The sequence below is a fragment of the Oncorhynchus masou genome, unplaced genomic scaffold, assembly GCF_036934945.1.
Source record: "Oncorhynchus masou masou isolate Uvic2021 unplaced genomic scaffold, UVic_Omas_1.1 unplaced_scaffold_1355, whole genome shotgun sequence".
Lineage (NCBI taxonomy): Eukaryota > Metazoa > Chordata > Actinopteri > Salmoniformes > Salmonidae > Oncorhynchus > Oncorhynchus masou.
Window position 1 is genome coordinate 131,196 of NW_027003444.1, and position 14,917 is coordinate 146,112.

The 14,917-nt window shown below is 49.0% G+C and overlaps 1 pseudogene; it reads left to right on the top strand.

Annotated features, from left to right (window-relative positions):
* The window catches only part of LOC135530497 (CD5 antigen-like), a 46,718-nt pseudogene that overhangs the window by 12,220 nt on the left and 19,581 nt on the right, over positions 1–14,917 (top strand).

Genomic DNA, 14,917 nt, shown 5'->3' on the forward strand with positions numbered 1-14,917 from the left:
ATTGAATGTTCAACCAACTCTTTTTCTCCAGAGTCTGTGCGGCTTGTGGATGGAGCTGGTCTCTGCTCTGGGAGAGTGGAGGTGAAGTCCAATCAGTCCTGGGCCTCAGTGTGAAGCTGACTTTGACCGGCAGGATGCAGAGGTAGTCTGTAGGGATCTTGGCTGTGGGGCTCCTGCAGCTCTACAGGGGGCTCTATGGAGAAGGTGAGGGTCAGACCTGGGATAAAGAGTTCCAGTGTAAAGGCAAAGAGTCCCTTCTCCTGGACTGTGACACCTCAGACAGAGAGAACAACACCTGCCTACCTGGTAATGCTGTTGGACTCACCTGCTCAGGTAAGAAACAGTTTGTCACTCAATCAACATTGTTTCTCACCTGGAGTGAAGAATATGAGACAATATAGGTGTGTTTTAGTGAGAAAATATTAAGATTACTGTCTCTCTCTTTTCTTTTCTCAGAGCCTGATGATGTGAGGCTGGTGGGAGGAGGCAGTCGCTGTGCTGGTGGAGTGGAGTGGTACGACCAGGGAGAGTGGAGGATTGTGGGAGCTGATGACTGGGACCAGAGGGATGTAGCTGCAGTAGTGTGTAGACAGCTGGGTTGTGGCTCCACTGTTTCAGCACTACGTGGAGACACCACTGGAGGGATTAGAGTTTCCTGTTCTGGGTCTGAGTCTTCACTGAGGGAATGTTCCAGAGGTTATGATCTCCTTCCTGGACTCACAGTGATCTGCTCAGGTAATAACAAAACACACTATAGTATGTGGACATACAGTGCCTTGCGAAAGTATTCTTGAACTCTCCCCCTTGAACTTTGCGACCTTTTGCCACATTTCAGGCTTCAAACATAAAGATATAAAACTGTATTTTTTTGTGAATAATCAACAACAAGTGGGACACAATCATGAAGTGGAACGACATTTATTGGATATTTCAAACTTTTTTTTTTTTGGTCTGATACTCCTTCCATTTCAATATTATCGCTTGCACAGTGCTCCTTGGGATGTTTAAAGCTTGGGAAGTCTTTTTGTATCCAAATCCGGCTTTAAACTTCTTCACAACAGTATCTCGGACCTGCCTGGTGTGTTCCTTGTTCTTCGTGATGCTCTCTGCGCTTTTAACGGACCTCTGAGACTATCACAGTGCAGGTGCATTTATACGGAGACTTGATTACACACAGGTGGATTGTATTTATCATCATTAGTCATTTAGGTCAACATTGGATCATTCAGAGATCCTCACTGAACTTCTGGAGAGAGTTTGCTGCACTGAAAGTAAAGGGGCTGAATAATTTTGCAAAATCTGGCCTTTATGGAAGAGTGGCAAGAAGAAAGACATTTCTTAAAGATATCCATAAAAAGTGCTGTTTAAAGTTTGCCACAAGCCACCTGGGAGACACACCAAACATGTGGAAGAAGGTGCTCTGGTCAGATGAAACCATAATTGAACTTTTTGGCAACAATGCAAAACATTATGTTTGGCGTAAAATCAACACAGCTCATCACCCTGAACACCATCCCCACTGTCAAACATGGTGGTGGCAGCATCATGGTTTGGGCCTGCTTTTCTTCAGCAGGGACAGGGAAGATGGTTCAAATTGATGGGAAGATGGATCGAGCCAAATACAGGACCATTCTGGAAGAAAACCTGATGGAGTCTGCAAAAGACCTGAGACTGGGACAGAGATTTGTCTTCCAACAAGACAATGATCCAAAACATAAAGCTAAATCTACAATGGAATGGTTCAAAAATAAACATATCCAGGTGTTAGAATGGCCAAGTCAAAGTCCAGACCTGAATCCAATCGAGAATCTGTGGAAAGAACTGAAAACTGCTGTTCACAAATGCTCTCCATCCAACCTCACTGAGCGCGAGCTGTTTTGCAAGGAGGAATGGGAAAAAATTTCAGTCTCTCGATGTGCAAAACTGATAGAGACATACCCCAAGCGACTTACAGCTGTAATCGCAGCAGAAGGTGGCGCTACAAAGTATTAACTTAAGGTGGCTGAATAATTTTGCACGCCCAATTTTTCAGTTTTTGATTTGTTAAAAAAGTTTGAAATATCCATTAAATGTCGTTCCACTTCATGATTGTGTCCCACTTGTTGTTTATTCTTCACAAAAAAATACAGTTTTATATCTTTATGTTTGAAGCCTGAAATGTGGCAAAAGGTCGCAAAGTTCAAGGGGGCCGAATACTTTCGCAAGGCACTGTATGTGGATTCTGCTATTTCAGCCACACCCATCTGCTTCCGGGTTGGAGCGAGCGGTCGCATCTACACTTCGGTCTTATACTTAAATACTTAGCGTATTTCGTCATCCTAACGTAGTCTACACTGCTATCTGCCTAGCAGCTAGCTAACGTCCACCGTCTACCAGCACTGTAGAAACTATTACACTCAACTGAACGACTTGATTAGTGTAGTGTTAGCTAGCTACATAGTTGTCTTTGCTGTCTTCGTATCCAAGATAATTGTGTAGTTTAGAGTGTGTAGACTTAGAGTGATTATCTTAATTTACCGAGGTTAGCTAGCCAGCTATCTGTCGTCCTTAACGTAGGAGATACTGCTAGCTAGCTAGCCAACAGCTAGCCAACGTCTACCGAATAGAACTTCAACAACCCGGTCAACATTCCGCTTCGCTCCACAGGTAGTATCACATTTTCATTTCACTTCATTACAGTACAACGGTTTGATTTGTTTGATCGTAGCTAGCTAGCTACATAGCCGTCTTTGTATCAAAGACAATTGTGTAGTCTAGAGCGATTTTCTAGGTTAGCTAGCCAGCTATTGTCGTTCTTTTAACGTAACGTAACGTAATCAACACTGCTAGCTAGCCAGCTAGCCCCCGAATAGCAGCACTGTAGAAACTATTACACTCAACGGAACGACTTGATTAGTGTAGTGTCAACAACGCAGCCACTGCCAGCTAGCCTACAAAGTCAACAACGCAGCCACTGCCAGCTAGCCTACTCCAGCAGTACTGTATCATTTCAATCATTTTAGTCAATAAGATTCTTGCTACGTAAGCTTAACTTTCTGAACATTCGAGACGTGTAGTCCACTTGTCATTCCAATCTCCTTTGCATTAGCGTGGCCTCTTCTGTAGCCTGTCAACTATGTGTCTATCTATCCCTGTTCTCTCCTCTCTGCACAGACCATACAAACGCTCCACACCGCGTGGCCGCGGCCACCCTAATCTGGTGGTCCCAGCGCGCACGACCCACGTGGAGTTCCAGGTCTCCGGTAGCCTCTGGAACTGCCGACAAGGCAGAGTTCATCTCAGCCTATGCCTCCCTCCAGTCCCTCGACTTCTTGGCACTGACGGAAACATGGATCACCACAGATAACACTGCTACTCCTACTGCTCTCTCTTCGTCCGCCCACGTGTTCTCGCACACCCCGAGAGCTTCTGGTCAGCGGGGTGGTGGCACCGGGATCCTCATCTCTCCCAAGTGGTCATTCTCTCTTTCTCCCCTTACCCATCTGTCTATCGCCTCCTTTGAATTCCATGCTGTCACAGTTACCAGCCCTTTCAAGCTTAACATCCTTATCAATTATCGCCCTCCAGGTTCCCTCGGAGAGTTCATCAATGAGCTTGATGCCTTGATAAGCTCCTTTCCTGAGGACGGCTCACCTCTCACAGACCTGGGCGACTTTAACCTCCCCACGTCTACCTTTGACTCATTCCTCTCTGCCTCCTTCTTTCCACTCCTCTCCTCTTTTGACCTCACCCTCTCACCTTCCCCCCTACTCACAAGGCAGGCAATACGCTCGACCTCATCTTTACTAGATGCTGTTCTTCCACTAACCTCATTGCAACTCCCCTCCAAGTCTCCGACCACTACCTTGTATCCTTTTCCCTCTCGCTCTCATCCAACACTTCCCACACTGCCCCTACTCGGATGGTATCGCGCCGTCCCAACCTTCGCTCTCTCTCCCCGCTACTCTCTCCTCTTCCATCCTATCATCTCTTCCCTCTGCTCAAACCTTCTCCAACCTATCTCCTGATTCTGCCTCCTCAACCCTCCTCTCTTCCCTTTCTGCATCCTTTGACTCTCTATGTCCCCTATCCTCCAGGCCGGCTCGGTCCTCCCCTCCCGCTCCGTGGCTCGACGACTCATTGCGAGCTCATAGAACAGGGCTCCGGGCAGCCGAGCGGAAATGGAGGAAAACTCGCCTCCCTGCGGACCTGGCATCCTTTCACTCCCTCCTCTCTACATTTTCCTCCTCTGTCTCTGCTGCTAAAGCCACTTTCTGCCTCTAACCCTAGGAAGCTCTTTGCCACCTTCTCCTCCCTCCTGAATCCTCCTCCCCCTCCCCCCTCCTCCCTCTCTGCAGATGACTTCGTCAACCATTTTGAAAAGAAGGTCGACGACATCCGATCCTCGTTTGCTAAGTCAAACGACACCGCTGGTTCTGCTCACACTGCCCTACCCTGTGCTCTGACCTCTTTCTCCCCTCTCTCTCCAGATGAAATCTCGCTTCTTGTGACGGCCGGCCGCCCAACAACCTGCCCGCTTGACCCTATCCCCTCCTCTCTTCTCCAGACCATTTCCGGAGACCTTCTCCCTTACCTCACCTCGCTCATCAACTCATCCCTGACCGCTGGCTACGTCCCTTCCGTCTTCAAGAGAGCGAGAGTTGCACCCCTTTTGAAAAAACCTACACTCGATCCCTCCGATGTCAACAACTACAGACCAGTATCCCTTCTTTCTTTTCTCTCCAAAACTCTTGAACGTGCCGTCCTTGGCCAGCTCTCCCGCTATCTCTCTCAGAATGACCTTCTTGATCCAAATCAGTCAGGTTTCAAGACTAGTCATTCAACTGAGACTGCTCTTCTCTGTATCACGGAGGCGCTCCGCACTGCTAAAGCTAACTCTCTCTCCTCTGCTCTCATCCTTCTAGACCTATCGGCTGCCTTCGATACTGTGAACCATCAGATCCTCCTCTCCACCCTCTCCGAGTTGGGCATCTCCGGCGCGGCCCACGCTGGATTGCGTCCTACCTGACAGGCCGCTCCTACCAGGTGGCGAGAATCTGTCTCCTCACCACGCGCTCTCACCACTGGTGTCCCCCAGGGCTCTGTTCTAGGCCCTCTCCTATTCTCGCTATACACCAAGTCACTTGGCTCTGTCATAACCTCACATGGTCTCTCCTATCATTGCTATGCAGACGACACACAATTAATCTTCTCCTTTCCCCCTTCTGATGACCAGGTGGCGAATCGCATCTCTGCATGTCTGGCAGACATATCAGTGTGGATGACGGATCACCACCTCAAGCTGAACCTCGGAAAGACGGAGCTGCTCTTCCTCCCGGGGAAGGACTGCCCGTTCCATGATCTCGCCATCACGGTTGACAACTCCATTGTGTCCTCCTCCCAGAGCGCTAAGAACCTTGGCGTGATCCTGGACAACACCCTGTCGTTCTCAACTAACATCAAGGCGGTGGCCCGTTCCTGTAGGTTCATGCTCTACAACATCCGTCGAGTACGACCCTGCCTCACACAGGAAGCGGCGCAGGTCCTAATCCAGGCACTTGTCATCTCCCGTCTGGATTACTGCAACTCGCTGTTGGCTGGGCTCCCTGCCTGTGCCATTAAACCCCTACAACTCATCCAGAACGCCGCAGCCCGTCTGGTGTTCAACCTTCCAAGTTCTCTCACGTCACCCCCGCTCCTCCGCTCTCTACACTGGCTTCCAGTTGAAGCTCGCATCCGCTACAAGACCATGGTGCTTGCCTACGGAGCTGTGAGGGGAACGGCACCGCAGTACCTCAGGCTCTGATCAGGCCCTACACCCAAACAAGGGCACTGCGTTCATCCTCCTCTGGCCTGCTCGCCTCCCTACCACTGAGGAAGTACAGTTCCCGCTCAGCCCAGTCAAAACTGTTCGCTGCTCTGGTCCCCCAATGGTGGAACAAACTCCCTCACGACGCCAGGACAGCGGAGTCAATCACCACCTTCCGGAGACACCTGAAACCCCACCTCTTTAAGGAATACCTAGGATAGGATAAAGTAATCCTTCTCACCCCCCCCCTTAAATGATTTAGATGCACTATCGTAAAGTGGCTGTTCCACTGGATGTCATAAGGTGAATTCACCAATTTGTAAGTCGCTCTGGATAAGAGCGTCTGCCAAATGACTTAAATGTAAATGTAAATGCTGACAGGTGTTTAAAATTGAGCACACAGCCATGCGATCTCCATAGACAAACATTGCCAGTAGATTGGACTTACTGAAGATCTCAGTGACTTAACGTGGAACGTCTAGGAGCAACAACGGCTCAGCCGTGAAGTGGTAGACAACACAAGCTCACAGAGCGGACCACCGAGTGTTGAACCACGTAGAGCGTAAAAATAAAACTCACTGCTGAGTTCCACATACTTTAGTCCATGTATTATATCTCCTTCCTGGACTCACAGTGACCTGCTCAGGAAACAACAACATATTATAATTATATTCAACTGATTTCCTTCATTCATACAACTTCCTCTGCACCTCTCATGATGACTGTTTAGCTTGTCAGTCTGCTTTACTAAATAGATCCCTCAGTCAAGTAGGAATCAAATACAACTTAAATATCCCAGAATGCTTTTGTATTTGATTGTCATCTCAGTGAACGTCTCTACTCACTACCACATGTCATGTTATTGTCACTTCTAAATGAGGAAAGTAGTTGAGGAGCGGCAGGGTAGCCTAGTGGTTAGAGCGTTGGACTAGTAACCGGAAGGTTGCGAGTTCAAACCCCGAGCTGACAAGGTACAAATCTGTCGTTCTGCCCCTGAACAGGCAGTTAACCCACTGTTCCCAGGTCGTCATTGAAAATAAGAATTTCTTCTTAACTGAAAAAAAAGGGAGCTACGTTTTCTTTTTCTCTCCTCTTGTTCCAGATGTCCTGCTTCAGCCTAATATCAACATATGTTGTCTCAGTGACTGTAGGCCCACTACTCATGTTGCCCTGTGAGGGAGGGTGGCTGGCACTGTTACATGCTGATGTTATTGTCATATTTATAGGAAACCAGTTGAAGAGGTTTTTCTTGTTCTCTTTTATTGTTACAGATCTCCTGGTCCAGCCTGATATCTCCCTGACTGACCCAATGGGAGGGGTCTCCAGGGGCCACCAGGGGCCCGAGATGTTCAGGGGCTACAACTTCACCATCACCTGCTCCACTCAGCCACAGTACCCAGGAGGCTCCTTCCTCCTCACGTTCACCGGCTCCAACAGAACCCAGACCCAGCCAGCTGTCAATCACTCTGCTGCCTTCCTCTTCCCTGCTGCAGATGACTCCCACCAAGGGAACTACAGATGTGTTTATGACAATTATGTTTTCTCTCATAACTTCTCCTCTGAGAGCGAGCTCCTCTCCCTCACCATCACAGGTAACTGAACATGAACCAGACTTATAACTTTGTCATTGACAGATTTCCCACAGATCTATGTGATGATGATCAGTCCCCTCATCAAAGGTGTTTCTGTTTGCAGCCTCTCCTCTGCCAGCCTTCATCATCAGACACGTTGTAGTGCTGCTGATCCTACTGACAGCCATCACCACCTCCTACCTGTACTACAAGGTAAAGACATTTACTCAGACGTTACAAGTCATTTAAACTAGAGGGAGAGGGTGAGGGGGAGGGAGGAGATACTAGAGAGTAAATGTCTGACTGTTGGTGCTGTGTCTCCCTAGCCCACCAGGAGGCAGAAGAGAGTGAACAGGGTGAGCAGCATGGATCTTTATGTCAATGCCATGGAGATGGTCTCTCTGAGCTCCAGAGCTGAAGCTGGACCGGGAGAGGAGAGAGCAGCCCAGGGGACGGAGTAGGAGTAGAATGAAGCTGACTCTACATGCTGATCTTAGGTCAGTTTTGTGTTTTAAATCGATGGTCAGCAGTGGACTGGTGTTTAAAATGTGGTGACAAACCTGAAGTGGTTCTAATTTTAATAACAAGTTCAGAATTAGTTTCTCTTTCTAGAACCTTGTAAGAAATCTAAAAGGAGTGACTGCAACCACCATTATTCATTTAGTTTGTTTTTACCACCAGAGAAACATGGGGTTCTGGGTAACATGGGGTTTTGGGTAACATGGGGTTCTGGGTAACATGGGGTTTTAATTATTTTAAGAGAGTAGCTCAATTACATCTGTTTTGTGTCCAGAATGTATTGATTTTTGTTTTTCTATTCATCTTATTTAGTGTCTCTTAGATTCTTTATCTTATTTAGTGTCTCTTAGATTCGTTATCTTATTTAGTGTCTCTTAGATTCTTTATCTTATTTAGTGTCTCTTAGATTCTTTATCTTATTTAGCGTCTCTTAGATTCTTTATCTTATTTAGTGTCTCTTAGATTCTTTATCTTATTTAGCGTCTCTTAGATTCTTTATCTTATTTAGTGTCTCTTAGATTCTTTATCTTATTTAGTGTCTCTTAGATTCTTTATCTTATTTAGTGTCTCTTAGATTCTTTATCTTATTTAGTGTCTCTTAGATTCTTTATCTTATTTAGTGTCTCTTAGATTCTTTATCTTATTAAGGGTTCTAGAAAACCCCATGTGTATCAAGAATGGTCCACCACCCAAAGGACATCCAGCCAACTGGACACAAGTGTAGGAAGCTTTGGAGTCAACATGTTCTGGGGTCAAAAGGTCCAACTGAATATCAGGAAGGCGTTCCTAATGTTTAGTCAACTCAGTGGACAGTTGATGTGAGTTCAGATGATGTTGCTGTTCTGCTGTTTACTCTTTCCAGATAAACACCTGTTGGTCTCTAAACTGTCATGGAGTCTCTGAATGTTTTAATAAACTCCCAGGCTGTCAGTCTTGTGTGATTTCCCCTCCTGTGTTTTATTTCCCAGTGGTCAAAGGGTTATGGATCATTAGTGATTCCATCAGTGACACCTGATATCAGCTCAGCCCAGAACCTTGACCCTTAGTGACCTCTCAGACAGACAGAACTACTAGTCACCCCTCCACAGAGACCTACCTACCTACCTACCTACCTAACTAACTAGTCACCCCTCCACAGAGACCTACCTACCTACCTACCTAACTAACTAGTCACCCCTCCACAGAGACCTACCTACCTACCTACCTACCTACCTAACTAACTAGTCACCCCTCCACAGAGACCTACCTACCTACCTACCTACCTACCTACCTACCTACCTACCTAACTAACTAGTCACCCCTCCACAGAGACCTACCTACCTACCTACCTACCTACCTACCTACCTACCTACCTACCTACCTAACTAACTAACTAGTCACCCCTCCACTCTCTGCCTGAGTCCAGGCCCCAGACACACAGACAGACAGACAGGCCTACTAGTCACCCCTCCACAGAGACCTACCTACCTACCCTAACTAACTAACTAACTAGTCACCCCTCCACTCTCTCCCTGAGTCCAGGCCCCAGACAGACAGACAGGCCTACTAGTCACCCCTCCACAGAGACCTACCTACCTAACTAACTAACTAACTAGTCACCCCTCCACTCTCTCCCTGAGTCCAGGCCCCAGACAGACAGACAGACAGACAGGCCTACTAGTCACCCCTCCACAGAGACCTACCTACCTACTTACTTACTAACTAACTAACTAACTAACTAGTCACCCCTCCACTCTCTCCCTGAGTCTAGGCCCCAGACAGACAGACAGACAAACAGACCTAGTAGTCACCCCTCCACAGAGACCTACCTACTAACTAACTAACTAACTAGTCACCCCTCCACAGAGACCTACCTACTAACTAACTAACTAACTAGTCACCCCTCCACTCTCTCCCTGAGTCCAGGCCCCAGACAGACAGACAGACAAACAGACCTAGTAGTCACCCCTCCACAGAGACCAAACCTACCTACCTACTTACTTACTAACTAACTAACTAACTAACTAACTAACTAGTCACCCCTCCAGTCTCTCCCTGAGTCCAGGCCCCAGACAGACAGAACAGCAACACATTCAGAACTATAGCAGTCTTCATTCTGAAATGACTCTGGTCTTCTTCAGAAGTAGTGCAGTCGTCTACAGGGTTCAGAACTCACCTTTTTAAACACTTCTTATCACTCACATCATGAGGTTTCACATGTGTTTGGGGCGGCAGGGTAGCCTAGTGGTTAGAGCGTTGGATTAGTAACCGAAAGGTTGCAAGTTCAAACCCCCGAGCTGACAAGGTACAACTCTGTCGTTCTGCCCCTGAACAGGCAGTTAACCCACTGTTCCCAGGCCGGCATTGAAAATAAGAATTTGTTCTTAACTGACTTGCCTGGTTAAAGAAAGGTCAAATGAAACATAGTTCCCAATGTGTCACACCTGCTCCCCAGCATTATGCAGTCCTGCACCATCATTACACACAAACAATAAGAGTGTTTACTTAACCGACCCACATATATAATAAATATACTATATTCATGTGCTTTTAGTACTCACACATGAATCATATCCTGTTTGCAGGTCATGTGTTGTTTTGAGCCAGCAGTAAAAACACACTGACAGGACAGTTCCTCTTACGGCCACTAGGTGGTAATCTGGTGTCACAGACGCAGGACTGGAGACCAGAAGGAATCATTGTCCCAATTATCTCTCCTTTCTCCTGAAGTGTGCACTTGTTCCCTTCACTGAAATGACTGGTAAACTAAATATAGTGGAAATGCCCACTTGAGTGGAACGGTGGGAGACAAACAGTACCTCCTCCCTTTCTCCTCTTATCTCTCTCCTCTTTTCTATATCTCCTCTCCTCTCCTCTCCTTCCTCTCCTCCCTCCTCTCCTCTCCTCTCCTCTCCTCTCCTCTCCTCTCCTCCCCATCAAATTAATATCTTTTCATTAGTGACTTCTCACCAGTGATGTCATCAGAACCAGTAACCTGTTCCTCTCTTGGCCCAGCCCAGCCTGACCCTGACATACAGCATCAGGCCTGTTGAGTTGACTTGGGTAACAGACCTCTAGCTTCTACACCACATCCCCCCCTTCTCCTGCTCTAACATGAGACCTCATCAGTACTCATTTTGGGTGCTGGTACTGTTTCTATTTAGTTGCTGGAACATTAAGCCAATATTCTATAAGAGGTGAACTCAAGCAGTAGAAAGTTAGAGGTGATATTATAGGACACTATGTGTAACTTTGCTGCTCTGTCAGCAGTTTCCTGTGGAGTTTTTTTAACATATCAGTTTGCTGTAGTGTGTTCAACCACTGATCCAAGATAAGTTGCTAAGAAGTTAATCTCACATCATTGAAGTTAGGACGTAATGAGAGAGAAGTCATATAGCCTAGCAGTATTTTCCACTCTTCAGTCCAAATGTCAGTTAAGTTGTGATGGTGTCAAGCATCTGACAGTTTTATATTCAGCGTGTCAATGATTGATTGTATCTGTCTCTATGTAAATGCATGAGAGTATATATTATGTATTATATATTATATTGGTGTTAAGTTAGAGTAGGAGAAGGGAGGGGTGTAGATGCTAGAGGTCTATGAGCTGAGTCAAGAATCAACAGGTCCAACACTATATGTCAAGAGAGAGAGATGAGCAGAGGGACAGGGAGGAGAGAGGAGGAGTGGAGAGAGCAGAGAGTAGTGGAGGGGAGGAGAGAGGAGAGTAGAGAGTAGTGGAGGGGAGAGCAGAGTAGAGAGTAGTGGAGGGGGACAGAGGAGGGGAGAGCAGAGTAGAGAGTAGTGGAGGGGAGGAGGGCAGAGGAGGGGAGGGGAGAGCAGAGTAGAGAGTAGTGGAGGGGGACAGAGGAGGGGAGAGCAGAGTAGAGAGTAGTGGAGGGGGGAGGAGGGCAGAGGAGGGGAGAGCAGAGTAGAGAGTAGTGGAGGGGGACAGAGGAGGGGAGAGTAGTGGAGGGGAGGAGGACAGAGGAGGGGAGGGGAGAGCAGAGTAGAGAGTAGTGGAGGGGAGGGGGACAGAGGAGGGGAGAGCAGAGAAGAGAGTAGTGGAGGGGAGGGGGACAGAGGAGGGGTGGGAGAGCAGAGTAGAGAGTAGTGGAGGGGAGGGGGACAGAGGAGGGAGAGCAGAGTAGAGAGTAGTAGAGGGGAGGGGGACAGAGGAGTGGAGGGGAGAGCAGAGTAGAGAGTAGTGGAAGGGAGGGAGACAGAGGAGTGGAGGGGAGAGCAGAGTAGAGAGTAGTGGAGTGGAGGTGGACAGAGGAGGAGTGGGGAGAGCAGAGTAGAGAGTAGTGGAGGGGAGGGGGACAGAGGAGGGGGAGAGAAAAGGGGAGGGGAGAGAGAGATTTGTGGAGGAAAGAGAAAGAGAGAGAAGGGGAGAGGAAAGAGAAGAGGAGAGAGATATACTGACATACACTATATGATATACACGATATGTCAGGATGAAAGGGAAAGATGAGCAGAGCAACATGGAGGAGAGAGGAGGGGTGGGGAGAGCAGAAGGGGAGGGAGAGAGATTTGTGGCAGAGAGTAATAGTAAGGAAGGGCTCCACTATGGCCCTCTCAGCCACCTGGCTCCACTAGGGCCCTCTCAGCCACCTGGCTCCACTAGGGCCCTCTCAGCCACCTGGCTCCACTATGGCCCTCTCAACCACCTGGCTCCACTAGGGCACTCTCAGCCAGCCTGCTCCTCCCGGGCCCTCACAGCCAGCCTGCACCACTAGGGCCCTCTCAGCCACCTGGTTCCACTAGGGCCCTCTCAGCCACCTGGCTCCACTAGGGCCCTCTCAACCACCTGGCTCCACTAGGGCCCTCTCAGCCACCTGGCTCCACTAGGGCCCTCTCAGCCAGCCTGCTCCTCCCGATCCCTCACAGCCAGCCTGCACCACTAGGGCCCTCTCAGCCACCTGGTTCCACTAGGGCCCTCTCAGCCAGCCTGCTCCTCCCGATCCCTCACAGCCAGCCTGCACCACTAGGGCCCTCTCAGCCACCTGGTTCCACTAGGGCCCTCTCAGCCACCTGGCTCCACTAGGGCCCTCTCAGCCACCTGGTTCCACTAGGGCCCTCTCAGCCACCTGGCTCCACTAGGGCCCACTCAGTCAGCTGGTTCCACTAGGGCCCTCTCAGTCAGCTGGTTCCACTAGGGCCCTCTCAGCTAGCTGGCTCCACTAGGGCCCTCTCAGCCACCTGACTCCACTAGGGCCCACTCAGTCAGCTGGTTCCACTAGGGCTCTCTCAACCACCTGGCTCCACTAGGGCCCTCTCAGCCACCTGGCTCCACTAGGGCCCACTCAGTCAGCTGGTTCCACTAGGGCCCTCTCAGTCAGCTGGTTCCACTAGGGCCCTCTCAGCTAGCTGGCTCCACTAGGGCCCTCTCAGCCACCTGGCTCCACTAGCCCACTCAGTCAGCTGGTTCCACTAGGGCCCACTCAGTCAGCTGGTTCCTCTTAGGCCCTCTTAGCCAAGCTGGCTCCTCTTGGGCCCTCACAGCCAGCCTGCACCACTAGGGCCCTCACAGCCAGCCTGCACCACTAGGGCCCACTCAGCCATCTGGTTCCACTAGGGCCCACTCAGTCAGCTGGTTCCACTAGGGCCCTCTCAGTCAGCTGGTTCCACTAGGGCCCTCTCAGCTAGCTGGCTCCACTAGGGCCCTCTCAGCCACCTGACTCCACTAGGGCCCACTCAGTCAGCTGGTTCCACTAGGGCCCACTCAGTCAGCTGGTTCCTCTTAGGCCCTCTTAGCCAAGCTGGCTCCTCTTGGGCCCTCACAGCCAGCCTGCACCACTAGGGCCCTCACAGCCAGCCTGCACCACTATGGCCCTCTCAGCCACCTGGCTCCACTAGGGCCCACTCAGTCAGCTGGTTCCACTAGGGCCCTCTCAGTCAGCTGGTTCCACTAGGGCCCTCTCATCCATCTGGTTACACTAGGGCCCACTCAGTCAGCTGGTTCCTCTTAGGCCCTCTTAGCCAAGCTGGCTCCTCTAGGGCCCTCTCAGCCAAGCTGGCTCCTCTTGGGCCCTCACAGCCAGCCTGCACCACTAGGGCCCTCACAGCCATCCTGCACCACTAGGGCCCACTCAGCCATCTGGTTACACTAGGGCCCACTCAGGCAGCTGGCTCCTCTAGGGCCCTCACAGCCATCCGGCACCACTCGGGCCCTCCTCTTATCTCTCTCCTCTTTCCTCTCCTCTCCTCTCCCCTCCTCTTCATCCTTTTACCACTGACTTCTCACCAGTGATGTCATCATAACCAGTAACCTGTTCCTCTCTTGGCCCAGCCCAGCCTGACCCTGACATATAGCATCAGGCCCGTTGAGTTTACTTGGGTAACAGACCTCTAGCTTCTACACCACATCCCCCCTTCTCCTGCTCTAACATGAGACCTCATCAGTACTCATTTTGGGTGCTGGTACTGTTTATATTTAGGTGCTGGAACATTAAGCCAATATTCTATAAGAGGTGAACTCAAGCAGTAGAAAGTTAGAGGTGATATTATAGGACACTATGTGAAATGTTGCTGCTTTGTCAGCAGTTTCCTGTGGAGTTTTTTTAACATATCAGTTTGCTGTAGTGTGTTCAACCACTGATCCAAGATAAGTTGCTAAGAAGTTAATCTCACATCATTGAAGTTAGGACGTAATGAGAGAGAAGTCATATAGCCTAGCAGTATTTTCCACTCTTCAGTCCACTCTTTATGACAGCAGACTGTGGAGCCCCAGTTAGAGACAGACATGATACCTGCACTGGTACTGATGACCCTGTTGTGGAGCACAGGTAGGATGCTGTTATACTGATATACACTTGTGACAGTGACTGAGATATGATTTGATATTGTAAGATATATTATAATTTATTATAATTATAACATTCAACTGGAAGCAGACAGTAAAACTGTGTCTCAAAGCAGGACAATGATGTGATCACCTGTAAATGTACTTTACTGTAGTCTAACTGTCCATCTGAGGACAGGCACTAATGTCAGTTAAGTTGTGATAGTGTCATGTATCTGACTGTTGTATATTCAGTGTGTCAATGATTGATTGTATCTG